At 47.6% G+C, this 22760-nt stretch overlaps 1 protein-coding gene across 5 annotated transcripts in view; it reads left to right on the top strand.

Annotated features, from left to right (window-relative positions):
* OPA1 (OPA1 mitochondrial dynamin like GTPase) overlaps positions 1 to 22760 on the top strand; it is a 1475337-nt gene that overhangs the window by 117381 nt on the left and 1335196 nt on the right. The gene's annotated exons all lie outside the window — the stretch shown is intronic.

Here is a 22760-nt window from a genome sequence, read left to right as displayed (position 1 = left end):
ATAAGAGCGCAAAGCTGTCCCAAGGACTCTTTATGCATGGAGGTGGAAGGGATATCACAGGTTCCTCACCAGGCCTGTCCACCAAAACACCACCAGTCTACACATTATATATATATATTCAGATTTGCCAGCTTTTACACGTCAGAAAAGCTGGTCCCAAAAGACAGTGAAAATGCTAGCAGTGCACTGTATAAAATCTAATAGCATGTCTGATTGAGACCGTTTTTTTATTAGTTGGATACCTTGTCATCGGCCTACCACCAGAACTCTGCCCTTGTTACGCTTGTGAAAATGACCAACATTTAAAGCCGTAGCCTGTTCCTTCAGAGCTTTCTCACTAAAAGCAAGCATTTACACTTGCAGTGAATTGCAACACACCAATCCTGCCCTTGCTTCTATTTGGCATACTTACACTCTCATTAATATAATGGATGAGTATTAAACATGTTATAGTAAAACAGTAACCATTTCTAGATATAAGCAAAGTTATATTGAAGTACATACCTAGCATCCTGCTTCTCTTTTCCTATTAACTTTTAGAATTCTAAAGTCTACAGCCTATCACCAGTGTGCAAAACCACGGAAAGTACCACATGGTTAAAACCTGTAACATGGTGCTGTTGCAATGGCGTGTCAGTAGTCATGTGACGCCATTCAAGCAATTGCACACCTTTCAACAGGTGCATCCGACACCTATGACAGTCCCACTAAAAAGTAACGGATACAAATTCATCTAAAGCCGGTGCTCGGGTTAATAAGTGCAAAGTGCAGGTGCACCTGGCTATACACAGTACAATGGGGAGCACACGGTGAATAGATAGGCTGCGCCCACACCTGTACCACACATTGGATCAGTGTGTCTCAGACACCAGTTAACTGATAAGAGGCGGCTGGTCTGGCAAAAAATATGCTCACTCCAAAACCTCAGAACAATTCACAACATATTTTTATAATCTGGATCGAAGCTTCAAAATTCTAGCAGCAATAAAAATCACAATTGATAGTCTCAAAGATATGCAACCATTGTGAAAATAAGATGCAATTCCTGGGTTCTTGTTGCTCAGATCCTGGTCATCAGTCTTGTGGTAACTTCCAGTCTTGCTCTACCCCTGAAGGCCTCCCTTTCTCCACCCTCATATCCCGCTCATCTCCTAGGTTTGGAGGAGTCTTTAGATTGCTTGGCCTCTGCCAGCCTATCCTGGCTTTTGTTTCCAAGTGTCATCGCTTTGCCATCACCTCTCTGCCGGCCTTCAGCAGCATTTCTATGGCCACATTCTTTCCTATGAGAGCAGCTTGAGACAAAATGCTGGTGAGGTCGGTTACCGATAATGGTGCAATAGTAGACCTAAAATGCCATTTTAAGACTACTCATTGGAGCTAGTGGTCATGTGACTTTGTACAAAATGGCGAAATTGTGAAAGTTTATCCGCCCCCACCCCAAGGTTGTTTCTTTTTCAAGCATAAACAGCAGATTAGCGCCAGTTCCATGGAATTTGCTTTTTTTTATCTTAATGTGAATGTTGAACGTTGTTCTGCCTCTGCTAGTCTCTGAGATATTTCAATTAAATGCTCCTCATCTATGCCAATGCCAGCAGAATTCCTTTGGCATCCGAATTGGATTACCTGGAAGTGTGATTTAGCGCTGGGCTTAACGGGAAGGCTCGTATTGATTAAACAAGGTGCTAAAATGCAACAGACCACAGGGGGAGTGTTTCGCTATATTAAATCCTCTACGGCGCAACCTGTGTGGATGGCTGTGGAGGTGTACTTATTAAAATCCTTTGAATTTATGGGGCATCACAGACCTTGCTCCCCTACAAATTATAGAAAACCACTTCCTAAAGAAAACTTTTACCACGTGAAGACGACCGGTCCTTAAAACCAATTTTCCATTGGATAAGGATCTGGAATAATAGCAAGGCAACACTAACACACTCCTTACGGATTTATTTTCCACGAGTTCCTGGACTGTTCCATGGATTCAATATAAAAGTACCTTTTCTTCCAAGGGTTAATGCTTACAATCACTTTAGTAATCTTGCATCTCTGGCAGGAAACTATTTTACCAACTAAAAATTAACTTTAAAGTTTTTGTTCCGGTTCAGAGAGAAACCAAAGCACTAATCAAACTATTTAATTGTACCTATATTGTATTGTCAGTCAGCGTCTTGCAGGGCTATTTAGTGTGGAGTCACTATCTGAAGAACAGGTGTCTCATCACTAGAGCGAGATTAAATTGCATACCTCTACGAGCTGTAACAACGCTCTGGTCAGGCCAAGAAGGACCGAGTAGCTCTCTTATCTGCCAGGCATAGAAGACTTGGTGCAGGTTTTATTTTTTTGCCCGACCAATGCATCCATGAGGCAGTTTACTTTGAGAATAATTCTGAAAGGGTCTGCTTCAATATCACTGTCCAGCTCTTTGGCTATTGCTAATGGTTGAGAGTCCACGTGTTCAATGGGTATTCCTGTTTTATCTCTGCATCATCCTCAGCATAAGGCGCTCGTATGCCCATAAGAAGCTGCACGGTGTGTGTGTGTGTGTGTGTGTGTGTGTGTGTGTATATATATATATATATATATCTCCTTTTGAAAAGATATTTTGCTTTTTATAAATAGCTTATGAACTGCTCGTCTATTCTCTAGCCTGTTTGAATTGTGAATATGTGGATAACCACTGTTTTGGATACAAGAAAGGACGTTTTTTTTTAATTTTTGTATAACTAATAGTTTTTATCTTTAGAAAATGTATTCTTCAACGATTGTAATTTTACAGTCCAATAAACATTTTGATTGATTGTTTCTTCACGAGCAGCCCAGTTAAGGGTGTATCGGGCCTTTTTACGCACTTAATTCTTGTAAATATGGCACCTTTCCTTTTCCTGTTCATATCCATTATGCGACTATTCTTGGCAGCACCCCCATGAATCATGGAGTTCACTGCTGACATCCAACTGGGGTGACTTTTGATCTGTTTATGTAACACTTTCCTGTGTTGGTTATTTCATCTAGTGAATGTAACACTTGGAAATAAATTAGTGTGTGTTTTTCACTTTGTTCAAATGCTTTGATTTTCTGTCTGAGGATGCTATTTAAGAGTTTTGTATCATTAATGTGCATTGCAAATTGCTTTGACACTTTGGGAAGTTTCCTTAGAATTGGCATTCTTATTGAGCCTGATTTTGAAGATTGGCATAGTGCAATGTAAAAGTGCATTCTATCAAGGGCTTCATTTTTGTGTTTATTGCCTTTTTGCATTGGTTTTTATAAAGGCCGCTCTGCTGAAGTATATCTTTTCAAGTTTACAAGTGATTTGCTTCAGCATTTTATACTATGTTTTCTCTTTATTTCACAAGCACATTAATGGCTTGAGGTTTTTGATGTATTTTAGTTTTATGAGAACCTCTAAGCAAGCGGCTGTTTGGCATCTCATTACGAAAGGCATTTGCTGTTAAATTAATAAATGTGTTTGGTATGTGTTATGTTGGCAGCCCTCGGCCTGCGCGTGCGGGGGCTGGCAGGATGCTGGTAGGCCGCACGGCCTGTTGCGCAGCTCCAGCGGGAGCCGAAGAATCATACACCCACACAGGTTGCTGGTCGGCCCTGGAACTGCCTCCCGAACGCGGAAGGGGGCTTTTATTTAGGACGCCCTGCGTCACCGCGTGGCGGGACGCAGGGCGGAACTTAACATTCCTCCTTTATTATAAAACAAACAAACATAACGCTAACTACCAACAACGGCGAAGTCCAACATGAACTTAGTCTTCGACACCCAGCTACCCTGCCATTGGGGTTCATGGCACCGGGGCACTAATTACCACACATAGTCACTTAGCTTGGCTGGCGGTCTCGTCGTTGTTCTCAGCCGGTATCGCCCTTCTCGGGGAGCACTCCCCCTTGCTTCATGCTCTGGTTCACCTTCGCTGTTCGGGCCCTCGAGGCTGGGTGCATCCAACGGCTCCCAGGTTCCATCCCCCGCTCCTGTCTCCTCAGGGATGGCCTCCGGCTCTTCTTCGCTGGGCTGAGTATCCTCGCCTTCCCGATGGCCCTCCTTATCGGTCCACAGGGTACGGGGTACGGCCTTGAACCATGACGAATTCCTCGTCACTTGACGGCGTCCTCGTGTCACAGTCACCATGGTTCCATGCCAGTCACTGACGGTCCATGGAAGTTCCTCGTACCTGGTATCAAGTTTTGACTTAGAGGGGTTTCGTATCATGATGACTTGGTCACCCACTTGATGATGGGACGGCCTCGCTCTCAGCTTGCCACTTATGTGTGCGTTAGCATCCCTTCTCCTTCTTTCTGTGCGTTCCTCGTTGACCGCGTCCGGGGTCCTGCTTGGGTGATGCGGGATCGAAGATCTAATGACAGTGCCAAACATGAGGTCTGCTGGTGGTATGCCGGTTGTGCTATGGGGCGTGACCCGGTAGTTCCGGAGGAATCGGAAGAGGTCAACCTTCCAGGGGCTGGCGTTTGCCTTGGACACCCTGAGCACCTTGTTGATAGTTCTCATAAACCTTTCTACGTCCCCATTTGCCTGGGGGTGTCTTGGTGTGATATGATGATATTTTACATTGAGGTCCTGTAGATAATTTTTGAAGTCCTCTCCCGTAAACGGTGGCCCGTTGTCGCTTTTGATTGAGGTCGGTAGCCCGTGAGTTGCGAACATTTTCTCTAGGGCCGGAATGACCACTTCAGCTGCTGTGGATTCAACTATCTCAACTTCCGGGTATCGGGAGTGATCATCCACGGCCACCAACAGGTGGAGGCCCTCTCGTAGCTTGCAAAAGTCAATGCTGATGGCCTCCCAGCGAGAGCAGCCACGTTCTGCTGATATGATTGGTTCCGGTTCTGGCGGGGCCCCCGTTATCTGACAGGATAGGCACGTGCTAACGAGTGTCTCGACCCGCTCCTCGATCTGGGGAAACCATACTCTGTGCCGAATACGGGCTTTTGTCCTTACCAGTCCTTGGTGTCCTTCATGCGCTAGGGCCACTATCCTGTCTTGTATTTTGAGAGGGATTACGATGCGGTTTCCTCTTAGTATCAGTCCACCTTCTGTGATTGACAAGTCTTGCCGGACTGTGAATATGCCGGACAAAAACCCTTTTGCTTCCGCTGTTCTGTTGTGCGTGTGTCTCATGAAGGTCTTCCAGTCACCTGAGAGGATGGCATCCTTCACTAAGTCACAACACGGGTCCTTGAGCGTTTCCGCCTCGATTTCCTCGATGCTCACCGCCTTGGGTCTCATCGCGTGCACCACTTGACAGATGTGTTCCTCCGTCTCTGCAGCTACTTGGATCTCTTGTTGGGTGGCCTCTCGCGGATGCCTGGAGAGAAAATCCGCCGGGTTTCCGCTGCCCGGTTGGTAGATGAGACCGACGCCCATATAAGTAGAGGTGAAAATGCCGGCACCCCCACAGCACAGCGATGGCCTCCTTTTCGATGTGTGAGTACCTTTGTTCGGTCTCTGTGAGGGCTCTCGATGCATATGCTATCGGTCTCTTCTCCCCTTCCTTCGTGACTTGCATTAGGATGGCTCCGAGCCCCACGGGGCTTGCATCCACGAACAGTTCTGTGGGCAGCTCGGTGCTATAGTAGGCCATCTTGGTGTCAGCGGACAGGGAGTCCTTGATGCTCTCGAACGCGTCCTGGCATGTCTGCCCCCAATCCCACTTGACGTTGGCCTTGGTGAGTTCCCGCAACGGCTCAGATAGTGTGGCCAGGTTTCGGATGAACCTCCCGCAGTAGGTGGCCATGCCTAGGAAGCCGCGCACTTCTGTGGGGGTCATCGGTGGGCTTGCAGCCTGAATCTCTGCGACCTTCTGCGGGTCAGGGGAGATGCCTGTGCTGCCAAACTTGTACCCGAAAAAAGTGATCTCCGATTTGAGGAACTCACACTTCTCCCGGTGTATTGTGAGCCCAGCATCTTGTAGTCTGCCCAGTAAAGCGTGAAGCCTCTTGATATGTATTTCTTTGTCGGGGGCGTGAATCAAAATATCATCGCTCACGTTGAGGACACCAGGGATGCCTCTGATGACCTCCTGGATGGTTTGCTGGAATACCTCAGCAACAGACGATATTCCGAAACTTGGGCGTTTGTATCTCCGCAGCCCCAAATGCGTCGAGAACGTTGTAATGTAGCGAGAGTCTCTGTGGAGTTTGAGTTGATATCCCGCCTTGAGATCAATCTTTGAGAATACACACGACCCTGTGAGGTCAGCCACGATTTCGTCAATCGTTGGGGTGATGTGGCGTTCTCTTTTAATGGCAGTGTTGGGGAGACGCATGTCTATGCAGATCCGCACCTTTCCAGGCTGCTTAGGCTTCCGTGTCTCCACCATTGGAGAGACCCACGGTGTGGGCCCTGTGACCTCCTCAATGATGCCCGCTTCTTCCAATGCCTTGAGTTCCTGCTCCACTTGTTCTCTCATGTGGAATGGCGTTCTCCGGTGCCTAACGGCTTTCGGCTGCACTGTTTCATCAATATGAAGTTTGATGGTTTTCCCTTTTAAACAGCCTATTCCCTCTTGCAAGTCAGGGTATTGGTTCAGCATCTGCTCCACCTCCTTGTCTTCGTTGACATGGCAGATGAATTGGACCACTCCCAGGTCCTCCGCTGCGTCCCCACTCAGGAGGCTCTCAATTCCTGCCTTCACGACATAGACCTTGGACCATAGTCTATTTTTTCCGTGTTCCAGCGTAGTGCGGAACCTGCCAATCACCGGCAGGGGCTTTCGCCTGCTGTATGCATAAAACAGAGTGCTCTGTTTGGGTTTAGAGTCTGGAAAATGCTTTCGGGCATGACGTTCACCGAGGCGTCTGTGTCGATGGTCATGAGAATGCACTGGTTTTGGATGGTGACCATGCACTTGCGCCTTCGGACGGCTTTTCTTCGTGGTCCCCGACCTTGGCACAGTGCAGACACCAGGTATACCTTCCTCTCTCGATGTCCTTGGTGGGGTCCTGCTGCATCGCCGAAACATCATCCCCTTCATCCTCCGTGGAAGAGTTGGCCACTGCGACCCTTCTGGCGCTGGCTTGCTTCTTTTTCTTGGTCGCGTTCTTCTCCGGCGGGTTTTGTGGGGGCTGTATGGGGGTGTCCGCTGATTGGCATACCTTTGCGTAATGATCCTTCCGGCCGCATGCTCCACATGTGGTGCCTTGAGCAGGACAGTTGCGACGGCCATGTCGTGGGCCACCGCACCAGCCGCACTCTGTGGGCCCCGGAATGCACGGTTGCCACCTGTTTTGGCCGTAACCTCCACTGTTGTCATCCCTCGAGGATTGTCTGTTGGTGATCCGGGCCACCATACCTGTGTTGAGAGCAGGTTGCAGCCTGTGTAGCGTGGCCTCCATGTTGGCCGCTCTGGTGTGGGCCAGTTCCCTTTGACGTCCTAGATCAAGGATCCGCTGTAGGGGAATACCCTTTTCGCTAAGTATCAGGTGCCTTAGCTTTTCCGAGTGTATCCTGTTGATGATTTGCCTCCTGATCTCCCTCTCCACGTTTGTGAACTCGCAGGACATGGCTAGCTTTCTCAGACGGGTGTGATATGCATCAAGGGTTTCCTCCGCTGCCTGTAAGGTGGTGCAGAAGAGAAACGTCTCATAGTCTGGATTTAGTTGAGGGAGAAAATGAGCCGTGAGGGCATCTTTCGCGCTTTGGTATGCATCGTGGCCATCATCAACGTTCAGGGAGTTGAAAATGCGCAGTACCTCATCACCCACGCTGAGTAGTAGGTGTGCCTTCATTTTCCTGGGCGCCGTAATCTCTTTGCACTCCATCGCCATCTCAAATTTCTGAATCCACAGCTGCCATCTGGGTCCGCTCGATGATGGATCCGTGAATGGGTCAAACGGCTGGACCAGTGTCGACGAACTCCCGTGTGTGCGAGGTGGAGGTGACGTCATGGACAGGTTCGCCGCAATTCTGGACGGCGTGGTGGGCCCAGGCGTGGACGTGCCGGCCGCCATGTTGGCGTGGACCTGAACGGTGTTGTCGTGAGTTCTTCCGACGACCACCAGCGCCGCGACGTCGGGCCTACCTTGGAGGTGCTGCCGTTCCCAGGCACTGTGTGGGACAGTTCAGGGCCTGGCGCTCCCGTCACTCCGTGTTGCTGCCCTCTGGTGTTGGATGCCAGATGCCACCAGGTTCTCCAGTGCCCAGAGGAAGAGCTTTGGTCATGGTGGATGGGGCGAAAAACAGAGTGGCAGAGAGAAGGAAGAGAGAAAATTTTTTTTTTTTTTTTTTCTTTCGGCGGGGTGGGGGGGGCGGGTCCCGTGTGTGTGATTCCACCCCCACCGGGTGTCCAAAAATTTCGCCGCGATGGCTGTAGGGCGTTAGGGTGCCTTCAAAACACCGAGCGTGTAGTGGAGTTCATCTCGCCTCGTCGCCATTGTTATGTTGGCAGCCCTCGGCCTGCGTGCGCGGAGGTTGGCAGAATGCTGGTAGGCCGCACGGCCTGTTGCGCAGCTCCAGCGGGAGCCGAAGAATCATACACCCACACAGGTTGCTGGTCGGCCCCGGAACTGCCTCCCGAACGCGGGGGCGGGGCTTTTATTTAGGACGCCCTGCGTCACCGCATAGCGGGACGCAGGGCGGAACTTAACAGTATGCTTTTAAAATATTGTAAGTGCTTGCATATGTTCGTCTGTGTGTGAGTGAGTGCATGCATGCAAGCACATATTCACTTGTTTGTCACAGCAAGGAATGGCTGGACGTGTACTTTATTACCCCACCGTCCCCCTGAGCAGGTATAATTCATACAGATAGGCTATATGGGACAATGAACTATTCACAGCAGGGCTAAAGAACATTTAGTGGCATCATAACAAGATTTATTAACAGGACTGGCACCTGCATTTTTCAGCAGTGCCATTGTAATGACGCAGTGTAAGTGACGCAGTACCAACACGTTTGCAGTTTTGGTATGTAGCTAAAGCACTGAGGAGAAACAGTCTTAAGCTCTCCCCTTCATTCTCCCGAGGTGGCAGTATGCACACTGGTGGACAGTGTGAGAAACACTGCATTGCTGTGGTAGGCTTCAAGCCATCCTGCTCTCAGTATTGCGCTTTTCCTAACTTCTGGTTCTCCCATGTCTGACTATTCTCTAGTACTTCTATATATCTCCTGATTCATGTGTAGGATAGTTCACTGAAGGAGGCATGGAGCTTGGGACGAGCCAGTTATGTCGGGTAAGCCATGCATGGGACCGCCGATGCCCCAAGCCTTTCAGACTTAGTTTCCTGACTAAGCCTGTCAGGAAACTTAGTTCTTTGGGTTGATAAAACCTGCCACACAGATCCATGTTTTACCTGCAAGTACCAAACCTGTCAATAGCTCGGTGAGCTCATGCATCTGCATGCAGGGATAGTGTTTTAAGAAGGAGATAAAAGGTTTGAATTGCATCAGAACTGACTTGGCTTTCCGGCGGGTAAATGTTTGATGGGCCAGAACTCGCACATCTTATCAGTGCTGCCATACTTGGCATTCAGTGCAGGAAAAGCATTAGCAAGGAAACAAATTCAGCATCTGCTGATGGGCTGGAAATTGCAGATTAAGAGTTTCCTATTTTCCAAAAGCAAGTTTGTATACAATTAAAAGGAAACGCCCCCTAATTTTCAAACTGAACTATATTTATAGATGGAAAATGCATTTTCAGCTTGTATCACTTATTTCACTTATTATTGCTATGCCAAATTCCAAATAAATAGCAGAGGAAGAGCAAGTATGAACCTAGGGGACACAGGACAACAAAGGACTGAAGTTGGGGCAGACAGAACAGAGAACGTAACGGAAAGGAGGGAGAGCCAGTGTAATACAATGTGACAGAAAACAGAGGAATTAACATGAGCGAGAGGCACTGGAGTTACAGCAATGAAGACAGCAAGACAGGAGAAAACCGGCAATAATAGTGTACAGCCTTGGAACTTACCAATACAAATTTCAAGTAGTTTCAAAAGGAGGGTACACCAGGCAAGAAGTAAAGCAATTTATTCTGGGCTCAGACACAGCTGGGAAAGCGAAATTCAAACAGAGTGCAGAACAGATGTGCGTGAAAAGCTCTGTCAAAGGTACGCCCATTGCGACATTAGGATAGTCTTCATTGTGAAGCTGATTGGTGAAGTATAATTCCCCCATAGAATGCCATATATTAATGATTGGGTCCTGCAAACCTTACCACACCACCCTTGGCCCCCTCTTTAATGTCACAGTCCAGCCCACACAAAAACATTGACATTTGAGCTGACGAGCGGATCTTTATTCATCTGCCGCCAGTCATCTCCATCTGTTTCTCATGGGAACACAACCGATCAGGTCACTGTAAGGGCTTTGAAGCATTCTCAAGCTGCCATTTTAATGTTACATTTTAAGAACTCCTTGAACCTCTACCCAGGCTGAGATGTGTTCAGGGGCAATTTGAAACCGCCATGGGGCACTTTGAAACAGCCGGCAGACCAGTTTCATTAAATTATTATGCCGAAATATTAAATGTTTGTGCATTCACTGCCTTTCCCTGGCACCCATGAGCTTTGCTTCCTTACCCCGAAGTATCAAAGGCTGTTTGTGTTCGGGAATGTGTAATTTAATCCTGGGAACGTGTAATTTGCAATGTGTTACCAGCCTCTGTGGCTACTAAGCTATCGGGTCCCAGCGCTGATCTCCGGCAGGAGCAGATGAATTGCCCACCTAGTCCCTCAAACTAGTTTACGCAACAATCAATTGACCAATTATTGGATTGACCAGAGTGGGGGAAAGGGGAATTGGAGAAAATAACAAACGGTCAGGATAACACTGGAATCCTTAACTGCTTGGCACCTCGGAATTCTGGATACCTGATGGTCTCTGTTTCTTTACTGAGAGACTCTTGAAAGAATTAATCCTTATTGTTAACTTTGCTTTCCTCTGCTGAATTGTTTGACTTCAAACTCCTCATAAGCTATCTGGATAACTTTAGTGTAGTGTTGAAACTTCTGTATGCTTGCTGAGCACAACTAATTGATGGCTATCAGATCAATTGATACTTCTGCTAAATTCTAAACCTTGGTTTAGGGTTTACTAAGAAAACTCTTCCCTGATTGGTTTTATTGTCTCTCAATGCTTCATGAAACTAAATGGCTTTGTGAAAACAATTTGAATCTAGTGATGCCCTTTGAACTTCGTCTTTACTTGTATGTAGTCTAATTACTTAATTACTTCTTAAATCTATTTTCAGATTTTAGATTCACTTCAAAATACATGCGCTTTTATTTTGAGAACACTGCTGAATATTAACTTGCACGCACGCACACGCTACCTGTATTTGCACGTCGCCACAGGATCGCGCAATATAGATGATTGCTGCCTTCTTCACCAAACAGCTGTTCACCGACAACACCGAACGAATCTCCTCAGATCCGACAAAAAACTTACTACGCGGCTGCAATGAACTTTTCTGGACACGCTGCCTTATGTTACTAGGTCCTTTCCTCAAACGCGGCCGGCACGCGACGCATGCACAAACGCTTCCGTTTACACTGCAAAGCCTTCTTGAGTCACGCAAAAGCTGATATTCAATTACTTCAACGCTGGCGCGCGCACACAAATGAAACAAATGTTCAATAGTACGTTGTAATTACTTTTTCTTCCCAAAACTTAATTGCACATTTGTTGCATGACAAACAAGTCTTTGACTTTTCTTCAATATTTGAAATTAAATGACTTTCCAAAACTGAACTTGAATTAAATTATAACATGAAAACAATTTCTCACAACTTTGCTTTAAGCATAACTTCAGTCATCTGTGTTTTCACTTCTCTGGCTTTTTCTGATGAATTGATAACCGGTATTCTGAGGTTTCTTTAGTTTCCTTTTGATTTTACTGGAGCTCTAATGCGCTGTGACCATCCATAAACAGATCTTGAATGAAAGGCAATTTAGAACCTTTCCTTAAGTTCCAAACTGCATCACAGTAGTCATTGACCAATCACTGCTGGATAGGAAGTACTCCACCATATTGAGCTGGGACAATAGTTGCCAGCTGATATGATGGTTAGATTAAGGAAATTCCATTTCAATGTAATTGATCTTACCCAACCACTATTGACACTTAGTAATGCCCAACCTAATGCCTTCTGTTTTCCTGGGACCTGACAATGTGTTACTAGCCTCTGCGCCTACTAATGTGAATGCTCCGAGGCCTGTTTACAATGCCTCGGTTTAATGTTAAATTTGTGTACTTAACTATAACCTATGTTTATCGCCTATGTTCTGTGCTTGAAGCACAATTATTTAGGGCATTCTCCAGCCCAGTGCATAGAACACAGTGGCCATCGATGAAGTCCCACTCCATTTTTAGTGGGCTAATCCCGCAGCTGATAAGTTTGCACCTTTTTACCACAATTAACTTGGCCTTTTACCACGTTATTCCCCCATTTTATTGATCCTCAATAATTAATTATCCGGCCCCCTTCCCTGCCAAATCCCTACTTGGCTACTGTCTTTTTAGGAATCCACACTCGTTACTCGTTTTAGTCTAGTTATATTGCCTCAATCCTCCTTCCAATGGTCCCTCTATGATGATACACCCCAGCCCATCCTTGGTACATGAAATCCAGTAGGCCTTGTAGGTTTCCACATCAGTGTGTTGTGTTGTTACCCAGTCAATTTCATCATCAATTTTCTCATCCTTGGTTAGTGTGCTCCTGTTTACCATTTATCCCATCAACATTCAGGGGCAGCATGAATTTTCCTCTTTTTGTTAGTGTAGAGTCTAAAGAGTTTTTCCAATGCAGAAGGTGACAAGCATGAGGACCAACGTGGGGACAGTCACTCTAAATACTCCAGAAAGCCAGGTGGGCACCCATGTGAAAATGCTGTCCAACCAGTTGTTTGACTGCACCCCACTAACTTCTTTCATGGAGTGTCTGTATATCACTGGCTGCTTTTAATGTTCCTGTTGGGGCTTTTCCATCGGGCACCACCGTACAGCAACTGCTCCCGAACTTGGCGCACACTCCTCCCTCCCGAACTTGGCGCACACTCCTCCCTTTATAGCAGTAAAAAGGTCCAGTAGATACCTATTCTGGAGAGCCACTAAATGTAGTGCTCTCAACTATTCCTTTACTGCATTTAGGCCTTTTGCTGTTGAATTTGCCAGTTGCAGCAACTCGTACCTTGTCAGCTGGAGCCATTTAGCATTGGCTGCAGCTTGCACACCTGGAAGCAGTAAAGACGTAAAGAGTGGCTACCCTGAATAATAGTCGCAACTCCTCAGGAATAGCGGCCACATTTTCAGCATTCTTTTCGGACTAGGAATGATCTCTTACCCCCTTCCGCTTAGTAATGTTTGCTCCTCGCTTTGCTGCACCACCTTTCTGTTTAGATAGATTGATTGTTCCTTTAGCGCAAACCCCATGGCACTGATGTTTCGTGGCACCATCAGGGCAGAGCTGTGCAGTGTTTCGATCGCACAAACCCCACTCCAATCAGGGGGAACCTGGGCGTAGGCCTTCGATCCACAGGTCCATAATGACTGCTGTTCCCTGCGTCAGCGCTGCACTCCTCACCTTGGCACAGGCGGTGTTCATTCCCAAATGGATGGACCCACTTGACCTGAAACACAAAGGGAATTGTGTTAAGCTCTTGATGTCAACTGGTTGATGAGTTTCACAAAGCTAAGTTAATGCATGTACATGTTTCCCCAAAGCTCCCTTGCAGCTAGTATTTACTTTGGATGTCACATTTTGTTTGAATCCCACCAATCCTCCAGCACAACATTGCATTATTCCCGCCTCTCATTGGCCACCATACCACACTGCTCCTTTTAGTCTCATTAATGGTCTTGTATGACACCAAGAACTCTTCCATCAACGAAACAGCTATGCACCTTTTAACAGCCTGCCCTACAATGCTCGAAATATACGAACAATGTTATGGGAAAGTGGTCCATAATCCTGCCCACATAGAAGAGCCATGGTTTTGGCATCATAGCTTAAATTCAACGTCTGTAAAAACTCAGCGATGGATAGCAAATGGCTGAATATCGAAATCTTTGGCGATAAGCATTTAGTCCTATAACAGTTAAATTACGCTAATGCGAATAGGACTAGGTAGACCTAAAGTATATATCACAAGTCCTAAAAGACTGCTTCCCTCTATTAGGTCTATGAATTTTTGACTTTCAATCTAATGAAACTAGCTCCTCTTTAGACCAGGAAAGGGGAGACACTGATTAGTGTAAATCCTAAGTAATATGACTATATGATGACAAATTAACTAGATACATCATTGATAACTTGGTCATAAGAACAAACTTGTCTTGAACTAGAAACATATGTCTCCCCTTGTCCCGTTTGATTTTGGCTTGTTTATTTTTGCTTATTTAATATTGTTTGATTTCTTTTTATTGATGTTATATATCTGTATTTTACTCCTTAACCCTTTAAGTGCCAAGGGCGAGGTATCTCGTCCTTGACAGTGCACACGCAGTGCCAAGGACGAGATAGCTCGTCCTTTTCGGCACCTTGTTTTGAGCGATCCCTACAAAGCAGGGATCGCTCAAAACTGTAATCCAACCCCCGGGCTATGTGAGGGGGAGGTCCCCTCTCACTGCCAGGGGGCTGGATTACCTTCAGTTTCACATCGGCGTGCGTAACGCACGTCGGCGTGAAACAAAGTAAATCCACCGCAGCAGCCATTTTCGGCTGCTGCGGTGGATAAAGAAGGTGAGTTCCCTTCTTTGTCAGCCTCGATCTCCGGCTGTATTTCAAGCCGGAGATCGAGGCAGGTATCGTTGGAAAGGGGGGATTCTCTCCTTTCCAACGATACCAATTGTGTGGCATTGCTGCCCGCGGATCGGGCGCAGGGCGCCTCGATCCGCGGGCAGCAACGTCACGGATCAAATGAAGATCCGTTTGTGACGCGGGGGCAGGGGGGGGGCTGCTTACTAGGTAAGCGGCCCCCTTCCCCCGTGGCCCCAAAGCATGGGGCCACAGCGCCAGAGACCCCTGCGGGCAGATAATTACTGCCCCCAGGGGTGAAAATAAAAAAAAAAAACCAACAAAAAATCGAGGGGAGGTGGGAGATGGGAGGGGTTTTGGGGCCCTGGGGCCCACTGGACCACCAGGGATGGAACAAAAGTGGTGTCCCTGGAAAGGGGACTTTCTCCCCTTTCCAAGGACACCACATATGAGGCATTGCTGCCTGCGGATCGGGCGCAGGGCGCGCAATCCGCGGGCAGCAATGCCAGTGGATCAATGCAGATCCATTTGTGACGCAGGGGGAGGGGGGGCTGCTTACTAGGTAAGCAGCCCCCCTCCCCCAGTGGCCCCAAGGCATGGGGCCACAGCGCCAGAGACCCCTGGGGGCAGATAATCACTGCCCCTAGGGGTGAAAATAAAAAAAAAAAAAACCAACAAAAAATCGAGGGGAGGTGGGAGGGGGTTTGGGGCCCTGGGGCCCACTGGACCACCAGGGATGGATCAAAAAGTGGTGTCCCTGGAAAGGGGACTTTCTCCCCTTTTCAAAGATACCACATATGAGGCATTGCTGCCGGCGGATCAGGCGCGGGATCCGCGGGCAGCAATGCCAGCGGATCAACGCAGATCCGTTTGTGACGCAGGGGGTGGGGGGGCTGCTTACTAGGTGGCCCCAAGGCATGGGGCCACAGCGCCAGAGACCCCTAAGGGCAGATAATCACTGCCCCCAGGGGTGAAAATAAAAATAAATAAAAGCAAAAAAAAATCGAGAGGAGGTGGGAGGTGGTTTGGGGCCCTGGGGCCCACTGGACCACCAGGGATTGATCAAAAAGTGGTGTTCCTGGAAAGGGGACTTTCTCCCCTTTCCAAGTACACCACATATGAGGCATTGCTGGTCACGGATCGGGCGCAGGGCGCGCGATCCTAGGAAGGGGCATCTGACCCCAGGGAGGGATCCAAGAGGTGGGACCCCCCTATCTGTCGCCAGGAAGGGGGGCCCCCAGGGAGGGTTGCATGAGGTGGGGCCCTCCATTTTGGGTGGGGGGGCTGAGGGCCACCCTCCGTTGCAGTACATCATTCGCTGCCAATTTAGGGTGCCCCTCAGCCCCCCCTAAAAAGCAGCCTATGAATTTGTATTATTTTTGTTTACCCAACTTCGCTTGGTGCAGATGGCCACATTAGTGTGGCAATCTGCCCCCAGGGTGCCCAAATCCTACTGCCCCATCTATTGGGGGTCCTGCCCCACCTTTTGGGGTGGCCCTCTCCCCCCTCACACCAAATGGAGGTGGGGGTGTACCTCACGCAGCCGTTAGGAGGAGGCCCAGGGAGGGCCTGCATGAGGTGTGTCCCCCAGCCATTGGGATGATGTACCGCAACGGGGGTGGCCCTCAACCCCCCCCACCCCAAATGGAGGGCCCCACCTCATGCAACCCTCCCTGGGGGTAGATATCTGCTCCTAGGAAGGGGCATCTGACCCCAGGGAGGGATGCATGAGGTGGGGCCCCCCCTATCTGCCCCCAGGGAGGGTTGCATGAGGTGGGGCCCTCCATTTGGGGTGGGGGGGGGTTGAGGTCCACCCCCGTTGCGGTACATCATTCGCTGCCAATTTAGGGTGGCCCTCAGCCCCCCCTAAAAAGCAGCCTATGAATTTGTATTTTGTTTTTTGTTTACCCAACTTTGCTTGGTGCAGATGGCCACATTAGTGTGGCTATCTGCCCCCAGGGTGCCCAAACCCTACTGCCCCATCTATTGGGGGTCCTGCCCCACCTTTTGGGGTGGCCCTCTCCCCCCTCACAGCAAATGGAGGTGGGGTGTACCTCACGCAGCCGTTAGGAGGAGGCCCAGGGAGGCCTGCATGAGGTGTGTCCCCCAGCCATTGGATTCCCACGGGTGTCCTCTTTTGGGAAATGCATGGGGTTCCCTGTTTCCCTTGCTGGCTTCGACACCCTAGGCCCAAATCTGTAGGTTGCCCACATGAACAAAATGGGCAGTGGCGAATGGCTTGGGGTTCCCAGTCGGTTACCCTTTTCCTTTTGCGCCCTCGGTAGGTGCACCCACACATGTGAGGTACCGTTTTCATCGGGACACGTGTGGGGACGCGGGAAGGTAGGCCATGTGTTGTTGGCGGTGTGTTTCGGTGGGTGGCCAGAGCGAAATGTCTGAGAATTGTCTTCATTTCCGGCCAATTTCAGAGACATTTCCCTGTGTCCACTCACCGAAACACGTCGCCAACAGCAGATGTCATACCTTCTCGTGTTCTCACAGGTGTCCCGACGAAAAAGGTACCTCGCATGGGTGGGTGCACCTACCTGGCTGGCAAGGAGCAAGCCGAAAACGCAAGCAACCCCCAGTCTGTTTGCAGAGGGGAATCTCAGCCATTCTGCCGACCGGCACAACATACAGATATGGGCCTCGGGTGTCCAAGCCACCAAGGAAAACAGGGAGCCCCATGCATTTCCGAAAAGAGGACACCCCTGGGAATCCGCAGAGGTATGATTTGCGCACATCGCCCCAGATTTTATTACCCAGACACCTCCGCAAAGTCCGGGGCACATTTCGGACTTTGCAGGGGTGTCTGGGTAATAAATTCTGGGCCGATGTGCGCAAATCATACCTCTGCGGATTCCCACGGGTGTCCTCTTTTGGGAAATGCATGGGGGTTCCTGTTTTTCTTGGTGGCTGAAGCACCCCAAGCCTACATCTGTCGGTTGCCTCCCCAAACCCTTTGGGGGGGATAGCAGTGTTTTAGGCTTTCCCCTTGGCGGCCAGGTAGGTGCACCCACACGTGAGGTACCATTTTCATCGGGACACCTGTGGGAACGCGTGACGGTAGGCCATGTGTTGTTGGGGGCGTGTTTCGATGGGTGCGTCGAGCGAAATGTGCGGAAAAAGTGTTTTTTTTTTTCCCGACATTTCAGACTTTGCGGGGCTGTCTGGGTAATAAAATCTGGGGCGATGTGCGCAAATCATACCTCTGCGGATTCCTACGGGTGTCCTCTTTTCGGAAATGCATGGGGTTCCCTGTTTTCCTCGGTGGCTTGGACACCCGAGGCCCATATCTGTACGTTGTGCCGGTCGGAGATTTCGCTCTGAAAACAGACTTGGGGTTACTTGTGTTTTAGGCTTTCCCCTTGGCGGCCAGGTAGGTGCACCCACACATGTGAGGTACCGTTTTCATCGGGACACCTGTGGGAACGCGGGACGGTAGGCCATGTGTTGTGTTTGTGTGGTTTTCATAACGTTTTGACCCATTTGCTGGTGCCCTTTGTCTCACAACCCTTTCTTTTCCCAAATGTGACCTACATTTAGTCGCTGCTTTAGCCACCATACACTTTTGTAACCTGCACAAGTCACCTACCCTTGAAAAGGTCTGCCTGTGCTCTTTCAAAAAATGTATGGCTGCCGTTCCTCACCACATTGGTTTTCCCAATTTACACATGCTAAGTGCGTCTGGTCAGGCCGTGAGCGTAAAACTCCTGTGTACCATGGCTCAGTGTTTGGCTTGTGGTATTGCTTGTTTTGTAAAAACACTACAAAAATGGTATGCTCTCCTAACTGCAAGAGTCGGGGGAATGTAGCGGAGCATTGCTTTTCTCTAAATTCATAGAAGCCATTGCCGTACCAAGCCAACCATGTCCAACACATACCTTTTTTTTTTTCAGTCATTTTCCCGCTTTTCCCCCCTTCGATGGCAGTTTCCCCTACCTAGTTGTTGCCTGACCTATGCAAATCACCCCTTCATAAACTTGGAATTTTGTCTACTTTTCAGAAATATATGCCTTTCTGTCCTCCAATTCGGCTTTCCTACCCTTTTCTTCCATTCCGTCCATGCATGTCCAATTGGCCAAAATGGCAAAAATCGCCTACCTCTCACAAAACGGTTGATAACCACATCAAAATAATTGTTTTCCTTTTCCACTCAACCTGTTCCTGAAAGCCACGAAATTGTGGAACTCAGCACAGCAAACCATTTGTTCCTAGCTCTTACAAGGAAAAAACCACAGGCTCCTTTGTATATCATTTTATTGGCATTTTTTGAAAAAACCCAAAATTTTCGCACTTTTTCCTTATTTTCTCTCACCCCCCTTCAGCAATCTGGGATTCCTGGGTGGCGTTACGACCGCCTACATGTGGGAAAAAAAGGAGCCAAATTTGGCCGAGATATCTCATGTACCAAAAAAGTTACAAGCCATTGAATGGCCACATACCAAAATCACCAAAAAGGCCCTGGCACTGGGGAGAAATACCCATGGTACTTAAAGGGTTAATAGACATGTGTGTAAAGTTTATATTCTAAACTGTATCACATTATTATTAAACTAATTAAAACCTAGTTTTTTTTTTTTTTACAAATACTATATCCCCAGGGAAAAGAGGAGCTGTTTGTGGAAGTTCCCTTCTCTACTCGCCTGCTTGCTCAGTCTAAACTCTCGGTCTTGTCTGTTGGGATATATATGTAAGCGATTTTGTAAATTCTGTGAGATAAATGCAAAATGTTAGAAGAAGAGTTAGCGTCAAATTGTATGTGCCAGTGATATAGGTGCATGCATTCTCCAGCCAGTAACAATTTCATGTGGAGTGAGATGATGCTCTCCTCCAGGCGAATTTCACAAAGTAGAGTGCAAGAGGTAAGCAGTTCAACCAAGACTTACCAAGCGTTTGCATTATCTTAGTCAAGCGCTCCTTTAGTAGACCATTCATTTTCTCAGCCAAACCGTTTGCTTGTGAACGGTAAACTGTGCATAATTTGTGTTGTATCCCCAGAAGGGCAGTTATTTCCTTAATCAAATAATTTGCGAAATGCTGACCATTGTCGGAGCGAATTTCGTCGGGGATCCCCCACCTTGGGAACACCTCCCTCACCAGGAATTTTGCCCCTGAGCGGGCATCATTATGGGCACAGGGACCAGCCTCAAGCCAACGTGAGAACGGGCACACCACAGTAAGCATGTTTCTATAAGAGGTACATCTGTCTTGCATATCAACATAGTCTATATCCAAGTGCCTGAAGGGCCCCTCCGGTCGCGGTAATGTTTCCTGTACCACTAGTATGTCCTGGTAAACATTTCTTACAAATCACACAATTTATGCACATATTCAGATGCATTTTGCACAAACCAGTCCCCACTTATCCCCGCAGCCACATGCTCTTTCGATACGTGGGCAAGGTAGTGAAGCTGCTCCAAGGCCACATTCAACAACATTTTTGGCATCACCACTTTGCCTGTGCTGTCATGCTGCCAAATTAAATTGGTTGGTGACAGAGAGCACCCTCTTTTGTTCCACAGCTCTGTTTCATCATTTGGTGCTTCTCCCTGTAATTCTATTATTTGTACTGGTTGCGTTAAAGCTTTCCTGTGGTGCATCATTTTCTTTGATTGTTTTTATCAGTGCTACAAGTGCTATTTTTTTTTTTCTTCTTTCTTCACCAGAGAACAGAACGTGATATGCTGCTTCTTTCGCTGCGTTGTCTGCTCTTTGTTACCCAGTGAAATGAAATCTTGCCCCCCCCCCCCCAGTATGGGCTTTGCAGTTTATTATTGCCAGTTCTACTGGGACTGGCAGCATTTCCAATAATGTACTTAAAAGTGCTTCATGTTGCACTGGTGTGTCATCACTTCTCTTGAATCCTCCTTTCCCCACCTTGCTAGTACTGAATGTACAGTGGATGTTACATATGCAGAGTCTGAAAATATATGAACTGCTTGCCATTCTGACATGTTGAGCGCCTCAATTAATGTCACCAATTCTGCCGGTTGTGCTTTGGCAGTCGTGTTTGGGAGTACACTATCAACTCTCCTTCCTTATGTATTACATGTTTGTGTGCCACTACTGCTGAACCAGAATGCCTTTGTCCCGATTATGGGTTGGTACTTGAGCTCCCATCAATAAAGATCATACCCCCCACCCCTCAATTATTTCTTCTTTTACCAGTGGGTTCCCTTCATTCCTGTCCATTCGAGCCACAAAGTCTTGTGCAATCTCCCTCCTCAATTGGTTCTGCAATGAATTCAGCTGGGTTTACCGTCCTACACCTCACCATTTCTATTGCAGGATTTGTTAGTATAATCTCATATCCTGATGCTCTGAGTTGTCAATCTTGATGTGGACCTCTCTAGTACTGTGAACAATGCATGATCCACATACAAAATTACTGGGCACCCCATCATTATTGATGATGTTTTCTCAATTGCGAATGTAGCAGCAACAAGTGCCTGCTCACAAGGAAAGTGTCCCTGCATCTAGTGATCCTCTGTAATAGGCCAGTGGTTTGTGTCCCTGTCCCTTCTTTAGTGTCAGTACAGCTGTCATTGCCTTGCCATCTGAATGTGAAAACAAGTGAAACTTATCTTTATAATTGGGTGTAGCCAATACTGGTGCATGTGCCAGTTCGTTGAGTTCGCCAACATTTCCATTAATTTCAGCTGGCCATTGTATGCTGTTTTTGTTTTTCTGAGCTTCCTTGAGTGCCTGGAGAAGTGGCCTGGTGTAAGTGGAGTAATCGGAAACCCTTGCTCTACAATAATTACATAGGCCTAGCAACTGTTGCATTTCTTTCACTGTCTTGGGTCTGGGTGTTATGGATTGCTACAACTCTTTTTGGTGTTATTTTTCTCCCATCTGCTGACACGATCTGTCCCAAGTAAACCACTTCTTTTTGACAATTCCTGAATTTATTTGGTCCTCTTTGTACATCTTGTCAGCCAGTAACGTTAATAGTGTCACTGAATCCTTCCTGCACTCTTCTTCTGTTGTGCTGCACACTTAAAGGTCATCCATGTACTGTCTCATTGTACTTGCAACCTGCAGATTGCTCAAATCCATTTGTATTACCCTGTTAAATATGCTGGGTACATCACTTCTAGTGTGTTCAAATCTCATCACGCGATACGTAAACGCAGTGAGATACCTGGAGTCCGGATGCAGGGTAATAGAGAAGAAAGCATGTTTCAAATTCACTACAGTGAAGGAGCACCCCTCTGCTGGGACGCAGCAGAAAAGTGCTGCAGTGTTTGGAACTAGTGGATATTCTGCTTAGATAATGTTATTAAGAGGGCGTAAATCTTGTATGAAACGCCACTATTTGATTTTGTTCTTTGATTGGATAGATCGCCTTATTTCATGGTGATGTAGGTTCCTGTATTATACCTTGCCACCATAGGGCATGCGGTGTCTCATATATGCCCTTGTCTACTTTTTGGCAGAGCGGGGTATTTCTTCACTTGTGGTAGCAGTACTCCTTCCTTTATCTTAATGTGAACTGCCCCTGCCGCTTCCAGTATTCCCAAATCATGAGTTCCTGTAGTCCATACATTCTTTGGGACTTATTCCAAATTACTTCTGCATGCCTTTTGTGTCTTTTCTCACCAGTTGTCATCTGGGGCACTGCTCTTTCCTTTATCTGCACTGGACAGGGTATGCTGAGTTGGAACACTAGCTATCTCCCCTTCCTCTCCTTCTAGTGTAGCAAACAATTCTGTGTCTGTCACTCATGTTAGTGTGGGGTTGATGCACAGTAGCAATCGCCACTCCTTGTTGTTGTCATTTGTAGCATCCATTATAATCATGCCTTTCCTCACTACTACTTCCTCTAGGTATCTCAGTGTGTGTGCCTGGGATGATGTATGTGCACTGTGGTCTGAACGGGAATACATTTGACAAGTCGAAACGCCTTCCCTTCTGTCCCTGGGATCCATCCTAGCAGTAACTGTACCCCATACAAAAACATCTGTGGGTATCCCTCTCAATGTGCTATGGGCATAGTATGCCTGTATCAACACTGCCACCCGGGCTGGGTA

The sequence above is a fragment of the Ambystoma mexicanum genome, chromosome 10, assembly GCF_040938575.1.
Source record: "Ambystoma mexicanum isolate Mex_15411 chromosome 10, UKY_AmexF1_1, whole genome shotgun sequence".
In the NCBI taxonomy this organism is placed as follows: domain Eukaryota; kingdom Metazoa; phylum Chordata; class Amphibia; order Caudata; family Ambystomatidae; genus Ambystoma; species Ambystoma mexicanum.
The sequence above is the reverse complement of the archived record's forward strand: the minus strand, read 5'-3'. Positions and strand labels throughout refer to the sequence as shown.